Genomic DNA, 17,410 nt, shown 5'->3' on the forward strand with positions numbered 1-17,410 from the left:
ACATGCCCAGTGTGTATAAGGTACCCCAGCTTCCAGTTTCCACCTGCCATTTTACTTATACAAATTTATATTATATTTATATTGATTTATACAAATCAATACTTTCAATACTATTCAATTTTCAGGCTGGATGGCTGTAGAGGAGTATGTATCCTCTAAATTTTATGGGCTATTTGGAAAACATCCTCTTTTCTTCTTATTATAACCAGCCGTATCTATCTATTGTTTCCTTTTGCTCTGTCCCTGCAAAAAAGTTTCACTTGGTTAGTTGCCAAGGGCAAATCTGGAAAAGATAATTCCCTCACTTCTCTGATGAACGTCATTGGAAATACAAAGAAAAGGATGTCTCCTATGTTGCCAGTGCAAAGAGGAGCAGATACCTACACAATTACTCTGTTCTCTCAGCCTCTGAATTGCAGAAAAAGGGCCTTGGGTCCCTGGAAGAACAATATTCCTCAAAAACATTGCTGAACACTGGCTTGAGCTCTCTGATAGTCTGTGGCTATTTTTAGTCACAGATAGTTACTCTCTCCCGAAATGTAATGTAGGTCAAACAATATAGTCCACGAAGGAGTGGTATAAATCATAGAATGTTCTCAATGCCGCCATCTTAGAATTCTTTTGTTCATTTGTTCCATGAACACTTATTTTGGGTTCTGTTTTACTCGGACACCGACTTAGGTACAGTGAACACAAAATCATTTAAGAAATGGTCATTTACCTCAAGTGTCTAGAGGAATGGGAAAGTAAGGAAATAAATTACAATGTGGTATTAAAAAGAGCTATTACAGAGATGTGGACAAAATGTCATAAAAACAAAAAAGAATGGAACAATTAGCTCTGCCTGGGAGGACTTAGAAAGACATTGCCATACCAGATTTCCATCCACTGTGGAGGCGGTTGCTGTGTGAGAGATGAAGAAGGCAGTGGAGGGGAAATAAGGACAAAGGATGCTCGCACACCTTGCAAAAGAGGAGTGTGTGTCCTCTGGCATAAAGGAGAGAATTAGCTTTATTCAAATTAATTCCAATTTCCATGCTTGTCATGGTGAAGATTAAGCTATTGAAGTCTGAATAGGCAATGCCAAGAGGGAGTACACTCAACCAGAAGCAGCCACATCAGAGAAGGCACAGGTGTCTCTCCTGGTCTAGGTGGCACTCTATCCCTGAGTGCTATTGACTATGCTCCTAATAAAAGCCTGGGGCCACATACCCAGAATATGACACACAGCTTTAGATTATTGAAAAATAAAATGTTCTGGAGGAGAAGAGGAGAAGGCACCTGTAGTCCAAGCAGAGAAACAAATCAAGCTCATCTCTACAGAAGGAGATATTCTAAATTAAAACATTCATGTTTCTTGATGCCGAACACACTGAATTTTTTATAGTTTGATCACCTTAATTAACTTTTGCTCAGCTCTGCACTTACATAAGCCTGTGTGGAAAGTGCACAGAGGCGTTTCTTTGAAGTAATGAAACTAGTTTTTTAACAAGCCTGTCTGAACCTGTAGCTGTAAATGAAGGGTACTCTTTTAATATTCACCCAGGAAAGTCATCTACTGTTGTGGTGAGACGCCCAGCTACAAATAAAACTTGGGTTTTATTTTTGTCTTTTTCTCTTCTCTAGCTAGAATTGTGTCAGATATTCTCCTGGGAATCACTGGAGGTGGCCTCACCCCGAAGGATTTGGAATAATTGGAGGCTGATGCCAAGAATAGTAAGTCACTTTTGAGGCATAGAAGGTAGCCCCCTTCAGAATGGTTGGGGGTGGGTGCACGGGGAGTGGGAATGTATCCAAAAATGAAAGCTTAAGGAGAGCATTTTTTTTAAGTGTTTAATATTTCCATTGTGCAGTGAAAGAAGAGTTATTCAACCTTTTTTTGTTTTAAGCATTTATGAGAAAAAGCTGCTTCTCTCCAAATGATCCCTGTGGGCGTGGGAAAGGGGGCTTATTGGATTCCGGAGAGGCAGATATTTAAGTCAACCCTGACCAGCGCCCCAAGCAGCAGGGACCCTGAGGGTGAGGCAACTAAAGAACTGAGCATCCAGAACTGGAACGAAAGATGTGCTGCTGTAGCTACATCAGGAGGAGGGAGAGGGTGCACTCACCCAGCTGAATCCTCCTCTGCCGAAACAGGAAGTTGAAGAAGTCTAAAACTCATCAATAAAAATAATGGTAGGCACATACTATTGAGAAATATGGAAATAAACACCAGAAGAAACAGCTAAAGGAGCTGAAAATTGTTGCTTTTGGACACTGAGACTGAAGGACACGCAGGGTTACGCCAAGGGGCAAACTTTTTCTTTTTAATATAAACTTTCATTATAAATAATGAGCATGCATTACTTTAAAAAAATTTTTAACTTTAAAGAGCCAAAAGGAAAAAATACTTTATTATCTAAAAAAAATCCAGAACTGATATTTCATTTAGCTTATGGTAAGTTACATTTTAAAAATATCAGTGTATTTTCATCCCTTTAAAAATAAATCTAGTAATTTTATATTTTTTCTATAGTGCCTCACTAACTGGTAAGAAATGCACAGACTGGGGCCAGCCCGGTGCTGTAGTACTTATGTTCTCGTACACTCAGCTTTAGCAGCTGGGATTTGCCAGTTTGGATCTTGAGCACGGACATACACACGACTCATCAAGCCATGCTGTGGTGGCATCCCACATAAAATAGAGGAAGATAAGCACAGACGTTAGCTCAGGGCCAATCTTTCTCACAAAAAATAAAAAAAAGGAAAGGAAAAAGAAATCCACAGACCTTCATGACTCAGATTCACAACCAAGCAAAGGAGACTGATGGATCAAGGGCGCTGGTCAGAAATGATTAAGTATCTGCCTCTCAGGACATCTGCCTAGTTTTTGATCCATGTTTTCTCTCTGCCTACTTGTCTGGACCCATGCAGCTGTCATTCCTGGCTTGGATTCTATCTCATTATCTCCATAGCTGTGGACCAGGGAGACTCGGACATCACTGAACCTTGGATCACCTAGGGCGCTTTTTAAAAATATTGATACCTGGACTCTACCCCAGATAAATTAAACTCAAATAACTGGGTACAGGGCCCAGGCACTGGTATCTCTTAAAGCTTCCCAGATGATTCAATCAGGCCCCCAGGTTTACTTAACCACTGCTGTAGACGTTTGTTTCTGCTGCAATTCTGTTGTCTGAAATGCAGTTTGGTGACTATGTCAGGATAAAAGACAGAGAGCTCAGAAGAAGATTTTTATCTTTTCCTAGTCCTTCCCTGTGCCAGGGTCTTCAAACATGCTGCTATAGGCTGAACGTTTTTGTCCCTGCAAAATTAATGTGTTGCAACCCAATGTGATGGTGTTTGGGCATGGGGCCTCTGAGAGGTGATTAGGTCATGAGGGTGGAGCCTTCATGAAGGAGATTAGTGCCTTTTAACAGAGGCCTGAGAGCTCCCTCACCTCTTCCACCATGTGAGACTCAGTGAGACAGGGGCCATCTATGCACCAGGAAGTGAGCTCTCAGCAGAGGGCAAATCTGTTGGTGCCTGATCTTGGACTTCTCAGCCTCCAGAACTGTGAGAAGCATGTGTCATCTAAGTCTCCCAGTCTATGGTATTTTGTTATAACAATACAAACGGACTAAGACAATGCCTACTCCAATAATGGAATCTATCTTTATACCTCTTTTATTACACGGACTTTTGTTGCGCCTTCTTTGCTTTTGTTTTCAGTACATCCAATATGTTTGACCGACCTGAATAAAACAGAATGGAAGGAGAAGAGCCAAGATGGCGCCATGAGTAGTCCTCTTTGTGTCTCACCCTTCGAGTCTACAATTATTTGGACACTTATCGCTTGACAAAGGATATCCAGACAGCATCTCAGGACGTCTGAGACACCCATGCGACTATACATCGGAAGGCGGATGGACTTTCCTCCGGGAGGATGTGGAAATAGGTGAAAACTCTCCGACCCCGACGGGAAGCCTAGTACCCGCAAGCGGCTTTCTTCCAACGGACGCCCCCAGAGGATCCACACACATCTAGGGCAGGAGCGAGAACACAACAGAGGAGCGACGGTGGAAACAGGTGACCAGAACCCTACCTAAACCCCCTGCAATTACTCCTAAACGCAGAGGGAAACTTTGGAGTTGCACACCTGAGCCCGCGGGGAGAGTCTCTCCCCGCCATTGGCAGGGAGACCCAGCCTGGTGCTCGGGGCGCCCGGAGGGTCCCAGAGAGAGACACGGAGGGCACGGAGATCTCCCAGCTGCCGTTGCCCGCCCCGTGGGGCTAGGGATTGCCAGAGATCTCGGAGAGGACCGGGGCGGGGGGAACTTTCAAAGGCCGGTCCTGCGACCCGGAGGGGAAGCGCCGGAGTTCCGCCAGGCAGCAGACAAAACTCTCTGTCTGCCATTAGCAGAGGGGCAACGCCCAGCATTCAGGGCTCCCGGGAGAGGCCCGGAGAGAAGCCCAGAGGGCGGGGCGACCCCCAGCTGCCGTTGCCCGCCCCGTGAGGCTAGGCATTGCCGGAGATCTCAGAGAGAACTGGGGCTGGAGAGAGTTCCAGAGACCCAGCTTAGTAGCCTAGGGGGAAACCCTACAGGCTCACAGCAGCCTTAGGGAAAGCCTCTGCACAGCACCAGTAGAAGGCACCCAGCCGCCAGCCACAAGGCTGGAAGACCCCAGGGCAAAAGCAGCATAGCTAGGTGTACTAACCACAGACTGTAGAAGATGCCAATAGCTCTCCTGCGACCCATAGAGGACAAGAGAGATTCGGTGGGTGCCGACAGCAACGGAGCGACAAATATAAGTGATCCCACCCCTGGCCGCTGGAAAAGCCCATAACACCGTTGCAGACCCCAAGGAGAGAGCACATCTAGGTGGGCTGCAACAGTAGGCACCTGCAGCCTGAAGCCCCCCTGTGACGGCCCCCACGGCAGAGGAGGGAATCCAAAGGGCCACTGTGGCTACGAAGAGGGGCCCAGGCCCAGTTAGCAACTACGGACAGGGTTCCTGGTTGGTGAAGTATAAACAGCTGCTCCCCCCACCGCAGCAGCTGAAACAAGTGAAAGGAGCAACTAAACTCTATCTCCATGCGGAGGCACAAATCAACAACATCAAGCAATATGAAAAAATACATTAAATCTCCAGAACAGAAAGAAAGCAACAAATACACAGAAAACAATCCCAAAGAAAATGAGATATATAACCTAAATGACGATGACTTCAAAACAGCCATCATTAAGATTCTCAATGAGTTAAGAGAGAATTCTGACCGACAACTCAACGAGTTCAGGAGCTATGTCACAAAAGAGTTTGATACGATAAAGAAGAACCAAACAGAAATATTGGAAATGAAGAACACAATAGAGGAGATTAAGAAAAATCTAGATGCTCTGAACAGTAGGGCCGATAATATGGAGGAAAGAATTAGCAATTTGGAAGATGGCAATATAGAATTGTTGCAGGCAGAGGAGGAGAGAGAAGCAAGACTTAAAAGATATGAAGAAACTCTCCGAGAATTATCAGACACAATTAGGAGATGCAACGTAAGGATTATAGGTATACCAGAGGGAGAAGAGAAGGAGAAAGGGGCAGAAAACCTATTCAAAGAAATAATGGCTGAGAACTTCCCAAATCTGGTGAGGGAGATGGATCTTCAGGTGACAGAAGCCAATAGATCTCCAAACTTTATCAATGCAAGAAGACCAACTCCACGGCATATAGTAGTGAAGCTAGCAAAAGTCAACGACAAGGAGAAAATATTAAGGACAGCCAGGCAAAAGAAACTAACCTACAAAGGAACCCCCATCAGGCTATCAGCAGATTTCTCAGCAGAAACTTTACAGGCTAGAAGAGAGTGGAATGATATATTCAAAAATCTGAAGGACAAAAATCTACAGCCGAGAATTCTCTACCCAGCAAAAATATCCTTCAAATACGATGGAGAAATAAAAACTTTCCCAGATAAACAAAAATTAAGGGAGTTCATTGCCACAAAACCTCCTCTTCAGGAAATCCTCAGGAAAACCCTCATTCCTGAAAAATCCAAAAAAGGAAAGGGGCTACAAAACCAAGAGCAGAGGAGATAAGTAGAAGGACAACAACAGAGAGTAGCAGCTCTACATCAGAACAGATTAAACCATGGGACGAGAAACAAAGGAAACTGAAGAAAACCGGAAAACAAGACACAAAATGGGAGTGGTAGGCCCCCACGTCTCAATAATCACTCTAAATGTAAATGGACTGAACTCCCCAATCAAAAGACACAGAGTGGCAGGATGGATCTAAGAACAAGATCCAACAATATGCTGCCTCCAGAAAACACACCTCAGCCCCAAAGACAAACACAGACTCAGAGTGAAGGGATGGAGAACAATACTCCAAGCTAATAATGAACAAAAGAAAGCAGGTGTCGCTATACTAATATCAGACAAGGTAGATTTCAAAGCAAAACAGATAAAGAGGGACAGTATATAATGATAAAAGGGACTCTCCACCAAGAAGACATAACACTTATAAATATATACGCACCCAACACAGGAGCACCAAAATTTGTAAAGCAACTCTTAATAGAACTAAAAGAAGACATCAACAACAATACAATAATAGTAGGGGACCTCAACACACCATTAACACCAATGGACAGAACATCCAGACAGAAAATCAACAAGGAAATAATAGAATTAAATGAAAAATTAGACCAGATGGACTTAATAGATATATATAGAACACTTCATCCAAAAACAGCAGGTTACACATTCTTCTCAAGTGCACATGGAACATTCTCAAGGATTGACCATATTTTGGGAACCAAAGCAAACATCAATAAATACAAGAGAGTTGAAATAATATCAAGCATCTTTTCTGATCATAACGCTATTAAACTAGAAATCAACTACAAGAAAAAAGCAGAGAAAGGTGCAAAAATGTGGAGACTAAACAACACGCTTCTCAACAAACAATGGATCATTGAAGAAATTAAAGAAGAAATCAAATATTATCTGGAGACAAATGAAAATGAGAACACGACATACCAAATCATTTGGGATGCAGCAAAAGCAGTCCTAAGAGGGAAATTCATCGCAATACAGGCTCACCACACTAAACAAGAAAAAGCTCACGTAAGCAACCTCAAACGACACCTAACAGAACTAGAAAAAGAAGAACAAACAAAGCCCAGAGTCAGTAGAAGGAGGGAAATAATAAAAATAAGAGCAGAAATAAACGATATTGAAACAAAAAAAGACAATAGAAAGGATCAATGAAACAAAGAGTTGGTTCTTTGAAAGAATTAACAAAATTGACAAACCCCTAGCCAGACTCACCAAGAAAAGAAGAGAGAAATCGCAAATTAATAAAATCAGGAACGACAGAGGAGAAATCACAACAGATACCAATGAAATACAAGAGATCATAAGAGAATACTATGAAAAACTATATGCCAACAAATTGAACAACCTGGAAGAAATGGACAAATTCCTAGACTCCTACAATCTCCCCAAACTGAATCAGGAAGAAATGGAGAATCTGAATAGACCAATCACAAGTAAGGAAATAGAAACGGTAATCAAAAACCTCCCCAAAAACAAGAGTCCAGGACCAGACGGCTTCTCTGGAGAATTTACCAAACATTCAAAAAAGACTTAATACCTATTCTCCTCAAACTGTTCCAGAAAATTGAGAAAGATGGAGAACTCCCTAACACATTCTATGAAGCCAGCATCACTCTGATCCCCAAACCTGACAAGGACAACACAAAGAAGGAGAACTACAGGCCGATATCACTGATGAACATAGATGCAAAAATCCTCAACAAAATTTTGGCAAACCGATTACAGCAATACATCAAAAAGATTATACACCATGATCAAGTGGGATTTATACCAGGGACACAGGGATGGTTCAACATCCGCAAGTCAATCAACGTGATACACTACATCAACAAAATGAAAAACAAAAACCACATGATCATCTCAATAGACGCAGAGAAAGCATTCGACAAGATCCAACACCCATTTATGATAAAAACCCTCAGTAAAATGGGTATAGAAGGAAAGTACCTCAACATAATAAAGGCCATATATGATAGACCCACAGCCAACATCATACTCAATGGACAAAAGCTGAAAGCCATCCCTCTGAGGACAGGAACAAGACAAGGGTGCCCACTTTCACCACTCCTATTCAACATAGTACTGGAGGTGCTGGCCAGAGCAATTCGGCAGGAAAAAGAAATAAAAGGAATCCAAATAGGTAACGAAGAAGTAAAACTCTCGTTGTTTGCAGACGACATGATCTTATACATAGAAAACCCCAAAGAATCCACAGAAAAACTATTAGAAATAATCAACAACTACAGCAAAGTAGCAGGGTATAAAATTAACGTGCATAAATCAGTAGCATTTCTATACACTAACAATAAACTAACAGAAAAAGAACTCAAGAACTCTATCCCATTCACAATCGCAACGAAAAGAATAAAATACCTTGGGATAAACTTAACCAAGGAAGTGAAGGATCTATACAATGAAAACTACAAGACTTTCTTGAAAGAAATAGGCGATGACATAAAGAGATGGAAAAACATTCCTTGCACATGGATTGGAAGAATAAACATAGTTAAAATGTCCATACTACCTAAAGCAATATACAGATTCAATGCTATCCCAATCAGAATCCCAAGAACATTCTTCACAGATATTGAACAAACAATCCTAAAATTCATATGGGGCAACAAAAGACCGCGAATTGCTAAAGCAATCTTGAGCAAGAAAAACAAAGCCGGCAGAATCACAATCCCCGATTTCAAAACATACTACAAAGCTACAGTGATCAAAACAGCATGGTACTGGTACAAAAACAGGTCCACAGATCAATGGAACAGAATTGAAAGCCCAGAGATAAAACCACACATCTATGGACAGCTAATCTTCGACAAAAGAGCAGAGGGCCTACAATGGAGAAAAGAAAGTCTCTTCAACAAATGGTGCTGGGAAAACTGGACAGCCACATGCAAAAGATTGAAAATTGACCATTCTTTTTCACCACACACCAAAATAAACTCAAAATGGATCAAAGACCTAAAGATTAGGCCTGAGACAATAAGTCTTTTGGAAGAGAATATAGGCAGTACACTCTTTGACATCAGTTTCAAAAGAATCTTTTCGGACACTGTAACTCCTCAGTTGAGGGAAACAATAGAAAGAATAAACAAATGGGACTTCATCAGACTAAAGAGCTTCTTCAAGGCAAGGGAAAACAGAATTGAAACAAAAACACAGCTCACTAATTGGGAAAAAATATTTACAAGCCACTTATCCGACAAAGGGTTAATCTCCATAATATACAAAGAACTCACACTGCTTAACAACAAAAAAACAAACAACCCGATCAAAAAATGGGCAGAGGACATGAACAGACATTTCTCAAAAGAAGATATGAATATGGCCAATAGACACATGAAAAGATGTTCATCATCGCTAATCATCAGGGAAATGCAAATCAAAACTACACTAAGATATCACCTTACCCCCGTTAGATTGGCAAAAACATCCAAAACCAAGAACGACAAATGTTGGAGAGGTTGTGGAGAAAAAGGAACCCTCATACACTGTTGGTGGGAATGCAAACTGGTACAGCCACTATGGAAAACAGTATGGAGATTTCTCAAAAAGTTAAAAATAGAAATACCCTATGACCCAGCCATCCCATTACTGGGTATCTATCCTAAGAACCTGATATCAGAAATCTCAAGAGTCCGTTGCACCCCTATGTTCATCACAGCATTATTTACAATAGCCAAGACGTGGAACCAGCCTACATGCCCAGAAACTGATGATTGGATAAAGAAGATGTGGTATATATACACAATGGAATACTACTCAGCCATAAAAAAAGACGAAATTGGCCCATTCACAACAACGTGGATGGACCTCGAGGGCATTATGTTAAGCGAAATAAGTCAGTCAGAGAAAGACGAACTCTATATGACTCCACTCATAGGTGGAAATTAGTATATTGAGAAGGAGATCTGATCGGTGGTTACCAGGGAAAAGGGGGGGTGGGGGGAGGGTACGGAGGGGGAAGTGGTGTACCCACAACATGACTAACAAAAATGTACAACTGAAATTTCACAAGCTTGTAATCCATCATAACATTAATAAAAAAATAAAAAATAAAAAAAAATAAAACAGAATGGAGAGCATCACCTGGATAATTGAGGATGATAAAAATGTACACCTGATATATGCAGATAATAGAAAAAAATCTCCCTCATTAAAGCTTGTGGAAAGTGTCTCAGTTCTTTCATTTATTTTGGTATTGGAGGCGGTAACCTAACTCTATCCATAAGGTTTGGCTCCATTTTAGCTAGCGGCCAGGAAGCTATATGAGATGATTTTTAAGAAAGTCTTCTGAGTTTGTCTTTTTAGAAGCAGGAACTCCTGTGCTAAAAGTACAATGACTTCTAGTTTATTCTGCAAATTTTCCTCTTAAAGGGATTTTTTTTATTTTATTGTATTTTTAGAAAAATTACAATTCATAACACTTAGTTTTCTGAAAACCAAATTGTGTGTGTGTGTGTATACAATATATATTATGTCCCATTAATTTATTAATACATGGTATATAAAAAGAAACTTTTTTCTATAATCATTTGACTATTTTTACAAAAGTTAAAATTAAGGTAGATGTTTAATTTTGCCTTTCTCATGAATTTTTTTTCAAATAATCTTAGTGAATGTAGCCATAAATGTACAGTTACATAATTGTGGCAGTTCAATGTCTACCTTTCAAATGCTAAGAACTCAGATTTAGTACAATGAAAAAAATAAGATCTAATCTAAAGTAAACCCCAACACTTCATTTTTCACAATTTATCTCATCTTAGGAAAATATATAATTTAGCAGAGCTGCAAGAAAGAGACAAAAGAGATTCATTTTTGTTTAACCCATTGTCTTTACTTCACCCACTTTCTGAGGTAACAACAATAAAGGGTAGAATAAAATGAAGAATAATGATGCAAGAGAAAGTGAAAAGACAAAAACTGTTGACTCTGCTCCTTTTTGCATTGTCAGTGTGTTTCTATTTCATGTAATATGTAAAAAATGCGTATCAACACATGAAAGACTAAAGTTATGGTTAACATAATAACAACTAAGAACATTCTTCTTTGCACAATTGGCACGTCTCAGAGTGAGATATATTCATTATCTATACTCAGGAACTTCACTGCAGCCTGTTTATTCCACGGAGAAAGTGACAAAATTAAAGACTTTACCTGAAGGTGTGGTTTGTCTATCACCTTTCAAAATTTCAAAGTAGGTGATAGCAATCTATCTGTATAAATCATAATGCTTAAAGAATATACCCTTGTAATTTTTACCTTTTCTTTTTTTACATTTTTTTGAGATATACCCTTGTATACCATTTATCTTTTTCTTTTTGAGGGAGATTAGCCCTGAGCTAACTGCTGCCAGTCCTCCTCTTTTTGATGAGGAAGACTGGCCCTGAGCTCACATCCATGGCCATCTTCCTCTACTTTATATGTGGGACACCTACCACAGCATGGCGTGCCAAGCAGTGCCATGTCAGCACCCAGGATCTGAAACAGCAAACGCCAGCCACCGAAGCGGAACGTGCACACTTAACCACTGCGCCACCAGGCCAGCCCCCTATTTATCTTTTTTAAAAGATTAATTTAGCCCCAGAAGGAACCAAACATCCCATGGGAGGCAAAACAGCCCCTTGTGAGAACCATTGGTTGACTGTAGTATATGGTACCATGCAAGTTTTCCTGGGGTGGGGACAGAGAAGATAATGATATTATTGTTCAAACAACCTCTTCTGTGTGCAGTAGCACTAAATTCTTGTGCCATTCATTTTGGATCTTAATTTTCATGGTCTACTACCAATTAAATAATTTCTCTGTGCTTCAGTTTCTTCATCAAGAAAATGGGCATAACAATAGCATCATAGAGTTGTTAGAAGGATCAAATAAGGTAACGCATGTAAAATGCTTCTAACAGTGCCTGGCACATTCAAATAAATGTTAGCTATTATTATTAGCATTATTATTCTTATCAAACCCTTCCCCTCAGGAACCATGGCCTCTGTGGGTCCTTCAGGTAATTAAGCAGAGGCTGCTATGGATTGCAGAAACTTGGGAGTATTTATTGACTTCATAGCACATGACAGTAAGCAATGAGGATGTCTCAAGTTCAAGGTACATGCGTAAGATTTTCCTGAGGTTTACATAGACAAGACGATTTTCCTCATGACAAAATCTTTCACTATTCTTTCCAAGCTCACTTCTCCCTCACTCCGTTACGTGACAATCCACATTCATAGTGGATTGTGAGAGACAAGGGGAGAAATTCTTCAACTATAACCAGTATCCCCCATATAAGCATTTTTACTTGGAAAGGAATTATGGGGAAGGGGAGTAGAGGCTCAGTCTTATTTTCTGTGTGGCTCTGCCTTTCAATTCTGTTGTGTTTATGTTCATCTTGCTAAGTACAATGTATATCCATTCATTCAGTTAATTCAACAAATATGTACGGGGCATGTTTTAGGTATCAGGAGATAGCAGGAGTAAAGTTCCTTCAAAAAGCTGACATTAGATTGAGGTAGACAGCCCAAGAATATCTATTTTGCCAGATGTAACAAGTGCTATGGAGAAACAAAGGAAGGGAGTGCTGGGCAACGGGGTTATTTATCTTTCATACTATGCAGTCAAGAAGACTCACCGATGAGAAGGGAGAGAGGGAGCCGTGTAGATGTCTCAGGGAAAAAGTCTTCAGGCAGAGAAGCAGCAAGTGAAAAGACTCTCAGGGAAGCTGGGTTTGGCATTTAGAGAAACACCATGGAGGCTAGTGTGCCTGGATCAGAGGGAGCAATAAACTCAGTCAGGAAATATGGTCAGAGGCGAATGGGGGTGGGGACAGGCACAGATGATATGGAGCCTGGAAGACCATTGAAAAAACATAGCATTCTACTCTAGGAAAGATAAGTAGGTAAAGATTAAAAGGTTTTGCCAGGAAAGTGACATGATTTCATTTTATATACCTAATAGCATTGTATGGATGGCATTATTAACCAATACTTACTGAGAATTAACTCCATGTTAATCACTGCATCAAGCAGAAATGTATCCTTGGAGGGACTTCTGATCTGGCGGGTATGCAGAGGTCAGGGATTTCTTTCCCCAAAGAATAATATAAAACTGAGGGAAAGCATCAGAAACAATTAATTTAGGGCATTGTAAATTGCCAAATGGCAGACAACAAATTGAAAAACATTTATGCTGGACAAACGGCTAGGACAGCAGGAGCCTGTGGCAGGAGACCCTTGCCTAGAGCAGCTCGCTCCTTCCCCAAGATTGGTAGTTAATAACCAGCAGCTTTGCTGCCAGAGGGCAGGCTCAATTTGGGGCAGAGGGTAGAAATTTTTTCTTTGCCGTCTGAAAGTTATGAATTTCTTTGAGAATGAACAGGGAAATCCCACAGTTTTGCAAGTTCAAGTTTTCACTTTTTGCCAGTAATTTAATGGCGAGATTCTCAAAATGAGAGATCCTGGAAATGAGTAATTCTACGAATGTGGCTAGTGTAACTGAAGAATGTAGTTGTTTATTTAATTTAAATTCACTCAAAATTTAAAAACCATTTGTGGCTACCCTATTGGACAGCACAGATTTACGCAATCAAAATTAAGGATGGATGATCAGAAAGCTGAGAGCAGCTGTCCCAATTAAAAGTCAATGAGCCAATTTTCATATCCGGAGCTCACTGACTGAAGAAGCTAGAAGCCCATAAGCAAGGGCCCTACAACACCCTCGCAAAGATATGTAGTAATGATTCCTTCAATCCTTCCTCAAAGGAACATACAACCATTTATTCTGGTAACTATACAGGGAAAAGAACAGCCAGACACTGAGGATTGTAAGACATGGAGTTCAAGTTGAAATCAAGGTCAAGAGTTTTTTAAGAGCACATGGGAAATATGCCACGTATGGGAAATAATAACTATGAATAAGCCACAGAGCCTGCCTTGGAAGAGCTTATACATTTTATTTATTGTAAACAACGAGCACAGTACAGTTCTACGCACACACTAAAGTAGTTCTAGCCTACTGGAGATATATAGCTTGTAGTAATGAGGAAAAAGTATAGATAATGTTGCATACTTTTTAATGTAGAGCAGTCTTTCTCAACCTTTTCATTATCACATCTCTAAGCCTTTTTAGACATCTTTTTTCTTAATTGCCTCCTCCCGCATGAAGTTAAATACTTAGTAATAGGATTTTTGGGGTAGAGTTGGGCTTTGGAGGGCCACAAACCACTGTAATATCCAAGATTTTTTCACCATGCCCTTCCCAAGAGCCAATATTCACCCCCTTGAAAGCAATATCATTGAGAATGCAGAGGTAGGCTCTACAATGCAGAGAAAGGTTACTTTCAGTTGAAGGGATTAAGATTAAGTCTATGAGAGAGTAACATCTGAATTGGTTTTGAAACACGGATATGATTTGTTCATGTAGAGAAAGAGGTGAAGTTAAGGGAATTTCTGGCATCACATTGCTGGGAGAGAAAAACCCTGCATAAGTTAAAGGTTTGGCTAACACCTTTGAAATCACATCATTTCCTTACTGCTGCCTATGTAGTAGTTGGCTTGAAAATTTTATCAAACCAAAAGGTCAAAGAATACTCTGGAGACACATAGAATAGACAGTTACAACCAGAAAATGTAAAATGTATGAGATTTATATTATTTCTCTTTAAAAATATTTTTATGCTTGATGCATTTCTTGTCATCAGTAACTTAGAATATTTCTAAATTCCTGTGGAGTTAACACACACGTTGTCAGAAGTTTTTAAGAAGAGACTTGGTAAAAACAAAAATATCATTTTTTGTAGGAAAGCTACCTACTCAAATATTATTAGTTGTTGTTAAGTTTAATTAACAGCATCAACAACATAACTCTAACAAGAACTTCCAAAACTTGAGTTGCACATTTTTAAAAATGTCCTTTTGCCTTTAAAACTATCGCCATTGCTACCTTGTATTTGAAGATGATGAAGTGCTTTGCAAAACTCTACATAAGCGATATGGATTCATTATAATCAATGAATGTACCAGACAGTAAGTTCTGGGGTGTAAGAGTTAGTCCTGATTCTTGTTTTGTATCTTTACATCAACTTAACAGAAATGCCTTGACCAGAGTAAATATTAAATAGATCCATTATTAAAATGGAAACAGAGATAAACTCATAGGGGGAAAAAATTATAACTTACCCTCTCCAGTATTAGCCGACAATTTCTTAAGGTCAAATAGGTATGAATATCCAACCCTTTGTTTTCATTTCTAGGTAGTTGGTACTCAATTTACCTTAAGATAAATTTGAGTGCCCTGGGAGCAAATATTAAGAATGGAAAGGTGTGTAATCTCTGTATGACTCCACTCATGAGGAATTTAAAAATGTGGACAAAGAGAACAGATTAGTGGCTACCAGGGGAAAGGTGGAGTGGGGGGTGGGCACAAAGGGTGAAGTGGTGCACCTACAACACGAATGACAAACATTAATGTACAACTGAAATTTCACAAGATTGTAATCTATCATTAACTCAATAAAAAAAAAAGAATGGAAAGGTGTGAATATATGTTTCCTATAGCTGACATGAAAATCTAACCAATTTAGGATTTTTATTTTTGGTATGAGGCACTCAGAACTCTATTTCATTAAACATTAAGATATGATCCTTGGACAGGATAATATGAGACATTTCCTTTTTGAATAGGGTAGCTATCAGGAGGAACCAAGGAATTTTTGGCTTGAAATATCTTTCTGAAAAGTTCTTTTTTAGAATCACAACTGTAATGCACAAATAAAATTTTCTAATATTTTGCTGGCCAATGGTCTCCAATAACCACTAAAAGTATTCAAAACTACTGAAACTATGGGAGTGGATCTTATAAGATCTAAGAGTAATCCACTAGAAATAGTTTTGTATCAATGAGTAAATAAAATGCTAGAGCATATTATTTTTGAGCCTGTGTTTCAAGACTGTTGATGACTTGCTCTGCTTCTATCATTTCATTCCTTTTTACCACTATTTCTGCTCATATCATCATCCAAATCCTCTAATGATTAGCCATTTCCAATTCTTCGCCCATCTGGCCTCTCCTGGCTTCACTTTCTTTTCCAGCCTGGACAGTATGATAAATTACCTCAACTATTTCTGCACTGGTGTTGTCAGTTCCTTAGTCCACTTTCCCTTCCATTCAACTTAACTTCCTAGTCCCAAACTCTGGATTCAACCCCAAATCTTTTCTTTCTACACTCCAGCATCTAGGGTGGAGAAACAAATAGAAGCATCTGGGTTGAAATAATAAATTGATGGCTTTCAGCCACATCTGGGCCTCTTTAATAAACTGGCTCATTTCTTTTAAAGGGTATAATTTTTTCACCCATAAGCTCTCAAAGGCGGAAGTTTCTGTTATTCATCCCTGTATATGCTTAGAACATATATATTCTCTAAAATTTCTTGAGAGCTTAGTGGAGGTTGTATTAGTGAGGGTACATTTAACTACAATTAACAAAAAATAATTTATACAAATTGGCTTAAACAATAAGGAAACATATGATGTCACTTGATGAGAATTCCCAAGGAAGCAGAGCCTACGGCATTGTTTGATGTAGAGACTCAGTGAAGTCATCTAGACTGGCTTCACTTTTACCTCTCTGCTGTCTTCAGTGTTTTGCCTTTGCCCTCAGGCTGGCTCCACAGGGCAGCAAAGTAGCTGCAGGAGTTGCAAGCATCACGTCTACATAAGATAACATGCAAAGAATGAAATGAACTCCCTCTTAGTACACCTCCTTCTTAAAAATGTGAAATACTTTCCTTCTGCAAGACCACTAACCGACTTATATCCTTATATATCTCATTGAGTAGTATGGGGTCATATGCCTTTCTCTTATTCACTAACAAGGGATTTCTGTACTTCGTTTAGACTTTTTATTGGAGGGCATCAACCACAGATTACAGTGTGGACCTTTAGGAGCTGTCTCAAGGAAGTATCATTCAATCAAATTTATATAGTCTTTTTTCCTTAGGATTTTGAACCAGTGATTTTTTTAGCTGACAGGTGTCATTCATTAGGATAAAGAGAAGAAAATATTAATAGAGTCAATTTAATAAATACATTGTATATGAACAGGATGAAAAGCACTGTGCTAGGCACTATAGGAAATAATAAACACTTATTGTATATGAACAGGATGAAAAGCACTGTGCTAGGCACTATAGGAAATAAAAATCTAAGACAGTCTCTTCAGTTCTCTTACTACCGAGCAGAGGATCAGGCACAGTAATACCAACTGCCATAGAAGGTAGACTTAACTGTCACGTTGGAACAGATGCAGTTGG

This window comes from Equus asinus, chromosome 3, assembly GCF_041296235.1.
Source record: "Equus asinus isolate D_3611 breed Donkey chromosome 3, EquAss-T2T_v2, whole genome shotgun sequence".
NCBI lineage: Eukaryota > Metazoa > Chordata > Mammalia > Perissodactyla > Equidae > Equus > Equus asinus.